Source organism: Erithacus rubecula (assembly GCF_903797595.1).
Source record: "Erithacus rubecula genome assembly, chromosome: 15".
Classification (NCBI taxonomy): Eukaryota; Metazoa; Chordata; class Aves; order Passeriformes; family Muscicapidae; genus Erithacus; species Erithacus rubecula.
The window spans coordinates 18,486,959-18,493,016 of NC_136667.1; positions in this window are offsets into that span (position 1 = coordinate 18,486,959).

Consider the following 6,058-nt stretch of genomic DNA (forward strand, 5'->3'; position numbering starts at 1 on the left):
AGGAAAGTCTTCAACTCAAGCATCCATCCTCCCCAAGTGTATTTCACAGTTTAAAGGAATTTTAGTGAAGTCACAATCCCCTCATTGCCCACAAAAAATGGGTTTTCAGCTTCTTATCAGTTGTATCTTTTCACCTCTTTCCATCAGGAACTTTATCTTCATTCTGCCGACCTCTGTGGACTCCATGCTTTATTCCTTCTCATTAAGGGGTTCAGGAGTTCAAGAATCTTATCCAGGCATTGAGAAGTTAAAATTGTATCCAGATCGTTAACAGGAAAACATGCGGCCCGGGCCGGGATTTATCAGCAGGGATGTTTTAACACCCCTTTAACATCCTTTAACAGCCCTTTAACACCTGTCTCCACCCAAAACATCCCGGGATTCTGTGAGATGCCACCAATCCCAAATCCGACACTGCACGGAGCAGCCCGGGCTCCGTCAGGATTTCTGGATTTGGATTCTTTGGGTGAGAGGGGCCCCAAGCTCCTGCCGCTCCCCCCCCGCCAATGCCAGCACTGTCAGGTTCCTTCTCTTTCGCTGCTTTTTTCCCAAATTCCTTCTGGTTTCTCCCATCACTTACAAAATCCCGAGCATGGAGGTGGGAATTCTGCCCGGAAATGTTATTTGGGGGTTCTGGCTGAGGAGCATCACCTGCACAGAGCAGCTCCAGCCCCTTGACCCAACCCGTCTGTACCCAGGGATCCCCAATATCTCCCTGTCCCCGACACCTCCCTGTCCCCAGGGATCCCCGACACCTCCCTGTCCCCAGGGGTCCCCGGCACCTCACTGTCCCCAGGGATCCCCGATATCTCCCTGTCCCCAGGGATCCCCAACACCTCCCTGTCCCCGACACCTCCCTGTCCTGGGGGTCTCCGGCACCTCCCTGTCCCTGGGGATCCCCGACACCTCCCTGTCCCCAAGGGTCCCCGACACCTCCCTGTCCCGGGGGTCCCGCCAGGCTGGATCTGCTCCTTGGGGACAGCTCAGAGGACAAAGAGTGTTCATTCCGACCTCAAATAGTGGTAAAACTGCTCAGAAAAAAAAAAAAAAAAAAAAAAAAAAAAAAAAAAAAAAAAAAAACCAAAAAAAAAAAAAAAAACTCTGCTAACAGCTGGGGGTAACCAGCTGAGCCTGGAGATGTCCCCATTTTGTCCCAGTTTGTTCCCAGTTCATCCTTCTCTGCTGCGTTCCCTTCCTGCCCTGGGCTGTTCTCCCCTCCCTGCGCACCCATTTCACTGGGACACAATTCCCGGCGTTACCTACCCGGCAATGTCCCCACTTACATGTCCCATCCTTGGGGACACAATTTCCGGCGTTATCCACCCGGAGATGTTCCCACCTGCATCTCCCATCCCCGTCCTGGCTCAATTTTTATCACTTTTTGATTCATTTTTATGGGTTATGGGGTGGGGCACACACGGGTTATAGGATGGGACAGACACAGGTTATAGGATGGGACACATACAGGTTATAGGGTGGGACAGACACCCTATAACGGGTGGGACAGACACGGGTTATAGGATGGGACACACACAGGTTATAGGGTGGGACAGACACGGGTTATGGGACACACCAGGTTTTAGGATGGGACAGATACGGGTTATAGGATGGGACAGACACGGGTTATAGGATGGGATGCACACGGGTTATGGGATGCACACAGGTTATGGGACACACACGGTTTATGGGATGGACGCGTCCCTGCAGCAGCAGCTCAGCCGTGACCCGGCGGGTGATTTGTCTCCTGCTCACCTGTCTGGGCCCCCTCTCCTCCTGCCATCTCCTAAGTGGAAGTGACTGCGGAGCTTTAGCCCCCATTTATCTCCATGAGAGCAATGACAGCGCGGACAGTGATGCATGAGGCGCGTCCCCGGGCCGGGCACGGTGACACGGCCGGGCTCCGCTCTGCTGCCTCTCCCCGGGCGATGTCACGGCACGGTGACACTGCCTGCCCGCTCGGGGGCTCCGGGGACAACAGCACAAGAGCCATTCTTCACACCTTGCCTCAAAGAAATCAGAGAAATCAAAGAAAGCGCAACTCGCCCCTGGGGCGTGCCGGTGGCTGCTCCTCACCGGGTTTTTCTCCACAGTGCCCGCTGCTCCTGGAAGGTTTTGCGGGACAGGGAAGGGTCACGGCTGCCCAGGTGACATCACACAAGGAATTTGGGATGGGGGGCAGATGTTCCAAACGCCAGACTGGGATTTTATCCATGAAACTGAGAGTTACTATCCTGTGTTTCACTAAAGGGTCTGGGTGATGTTTGTCACCTCTTTGCCATCCTTGATCTCAGCAAACCATCCAAAATGCACTGAAAAACAGAGTCAGGTTTTCCAGAAGAACCCCAGCTTCCATGATTCCATGATGATAAATTATGGAATTTATTATGGATGCTAAATCATTAATAATAATAATAATAATAATAATAATAATAATAATAATAATAATAATAAGAAGAAGAAGAAGAAGAAGAAGAAGAAGAAGAAGAAGAAGTATTAGTATTAGTATTAGTATTAGTATTAGTATTAGTATTAGTATTAGTATTAGTATTTATGCTAAATTATGGAATTTTCAGCCTTTCAGCAGGAAGGTTTCCTCTGGAGTGAGTGATCGGAATTTGGGGCTGATCTGATCAGCAGCACCTTTTCCAAACTGTAATCCTGCAGGAGGGAGCAGAGGTGGAGGCAGCACCATTCCTCTGCTCCGTGCTCCGGGATCAAGAACTTAAATCACCAGCAAGTGACTTTGTTCCTGAATTATTCCAGTTTTTGGGTTTGTGTTTGGAGTGGGACCTGAGTGACCCAATAGCCCATGAGCTGCTCCCGCAGAGCCCTTGGAATCTCTCGGCCTTTTTCCCTTTCTCTTTTCCCCTCTGCTTTCCCGTTTAAGGGGAAAAGCCCCAAAGCAAAGCCAAGGAGGCTCCTTGCTGGTCAGGATCATTCTCGGGATCATTCCTGGAATCGGTCCCAGGATCATTCTCAGGATCATTTCCGGGATCGTTCCCGGGATCATTCCAGGATCATTCCCGGGATCGTTCCCAGGATCATTCCCGGGATCATTCTCAGGATCATTCCCAGGATCGTTCCCAGGATCATTCCCGGGATCATTCCAGGATCATTCCAGGATCATTCCCTGGATCATTCCCGGGATCATTCCAGCATCGTTCCCAGGATCACTCCCGGGATCATTCTCAGGATCATTCCCAGGATCGTTCCCAGGATCATTCCCGGGATCATTCCCTGGATCATTCCCGGGATCGTTCCCAGGATCATTCTCATGATCATTCCCCGGATCATTCTCAGGATCATTCCCTCGATCATTCTCGGTATCATTCCCGGTATCATTCCAATAATCATTCCCGGGATCATTCCAGGATCATTCCCTGAATCATTCCCGGATCATTCCAGGTTCATTCCCAGAATCATTTTTAGGTTCATTCCTAGGATCATTCCCAGGATCATTCCCGGGATCATTCCACGATCGTTCCCAGGATCATTCACAGGATCATTCCAGGACCATTCCCAGGATCATTCCAGGATCATTCCCAGGATCATCCCAGCCCCACAGAGCTCCAGGAGCGTTTGGACCCCAGGGGAGCCCCGGGCGCGACTGTGGGGTGTCTGAGCCCCAGGGGTGGCTCTGGATGATCCCGATGGGTTTCTCCCAGCTGTAATTCCAACGCGATTCCCATCCCCACCGTCATTCCCGAGCACTCCGCTGCATTCGCAGGCGGCGTCACAAGATGGAGCAATTGTCCCGTTTGTCACTCCGGCTCCTGGCCCGTCTCGGGGCTCTTTGAGTGAATTTTCCTTCCCCGTGTCCTAGGGCTGCCCGAATCCAAACCTGATCCTCAATTCCTCCCAGCAGCTCCGCATTCCCTGCACGGGGAACCAAAGCTGTGCTGGGAGCACCCCGAGCTTCCTGCCCTCACATCCCACAGGTGTCCCGTGCTCTGTCCCACCCAAAAATCTGCTCACAGAGCCCGGGGCTCATCAAAACCTCCGGGGATGGACTTTGGCAGTGCAGCAGTGCCTTGTGCCAGATCCCACCTGGGATGCAGAACTCCCCTTGAGAACCCCACAGGTGCCAGCCCGTGATTTGGGATGTGGTGCACCTCAGAACTCAGAACAGGAGCAGAGGAAGAGGTTTGGGGGGTCCCCTGAAGGCACCGGGGCAGGGAGGGAAATGTGGAGGGGGGGAACAGCCAGGAGGGAAGCAGGAGGATGGATGTGCCCTTGGGAAAAGTGGAGGAGCAGAGTAGGAGGTGAGCACAGGGCTGGTTCCTTGGGGAATTAAATAAATTAAATAAAACAGGGGGAACCCCCCTTTTCCAGAAGAGTGGCCCGGGTGGCGCAGTGCCAGGAGGTCTGGCCATGGAGAAGTGGCTCTGTGTGCCCATTCCTGGGGACTCCTGTCCTTGTCCCAGCCAGGACCTTCCCAAAAAACCATCTCCAAACGATTACTCCCTTGAGCTGAAGCTGTTCCACGCCTCCAGATCTCTCCTCATTGAAAACACGTTTGGAAGAGGATTTTTCCACAGCCACATTTTCCTTGGGACACCTTTTCCTTCCTGAAGCTCACTCTGAAGTCGACTGGCACAACCGAACAACCTTTTTGGAGAGACCAGCTCCAGAGGAGTCCTTTGGCCTCTTGCTTCCCAAATTCTTTCATCAGGATGGGAAAACTGAGACAGCCAGGGGACAAATCCTTTCCCAGCAGCTCCATCTGCCAGAGGCCAACCCAGAAACTCCCCTGGTCCCCATCCAGGCCATGGCTGCAGGGACCCCACACCAAATATTTCAGTGCAAGTTCAGGGCCACCCACCAAAGCAAAGAGGGTGAAGCCACAGCTGTGCAGACATCTGGGTCTCCAGGACCCCTGGGACCTCTCGGCATGTGTGTGGTGACCAAGGGAGCAGCTCCAGTTCCTCTCCCATGGAGCTGCAGCCAAACCCTGATTTTCCATGTTCATAAAACCATGGAATAGTTTGGGTTGGAAGGGTCTTTAAAATCACCTGATCCCAGCCCCAGAGCTGGGTGTAAGTCCAGGCTTGTTCCTAGATGAGCCCCCTCATCCATCCCAGACTGATTTGGCTCATCCAGTGCCACCCCTGCCATGGCAGGGACACCTTCCATTGTCCCAGGTGGCTCCAAATCTCATCCAGCCTTGGGCACTGCCAGGAGTAGCCAGATCTTCCCTGGACACCCAGCACCAGGGTCACTGGGCAGTGTCTCATCCTCTCCCTCCATGGCAGACTGCACAAAAGATGAGTTTCCCCATTTCCTCACCTGCAAGGGAGCAAAGGAAGCTGAACTCCCCTCACAACAAGAGCAGCATCACAAACCCCACAAGCAACCCCCCAAAAACGCCCCCACGTCCTCCCCAGCCCCCAGCTGGCCTGGCTGCTCATTCCAGGCGTGTTTCTCATGGATGTCAGAGGAATGCAAAGCCCTGGGGTATTGAGGGAGAGCAACAGCAGATCCCTGCCCAGAAGGGACAGCAGGGCTGATGTCAGAGGAAACATATTTTTATCCCAAGTTCAAATGGACAGGAAACGACCCAGAGAATAAGCATTAAAAAAAAAAAAAAAAAAAAAAAAAAAAAAAAAAAAAAAAAAAAAAAAAAACCAAAAAAAAAAAAAACAACCTAAAAAGGAGCCTCCTGACAATGAAAAGCCCAGTTTTGCTTTCAAGTTTTACTTTTCCCAGGACACTGCCCTCAGCCAAGAGAAGCCCCCACAAACAGGAAACTGAGGCTAAATAAAGAATATCAAGATTGGGGCTGGGTCAGGAGCAAGGGGGGCAGGACAGGGGGTGTGAGGGATGTGACATCCACCTGGACTACCCCTGCCTGCAGACGGGCACGCTGCCCTTCAGGTGACACCAGGGTGGGATTTTGGAAGGAATTGTTCCCTGGGAGGCTGGGCAGGCCATGGCACAGGGTGTCCAGAGAAATTGTGGATCCCTGGGAAAGCACAGATTGTTTTGGGAGAAAAAGGAAAAGCAGCAGGGCCAGAGGCTTGGTTGTTTTCTTCCCCCTTCCTTCAGCCCCCCCAGCTTT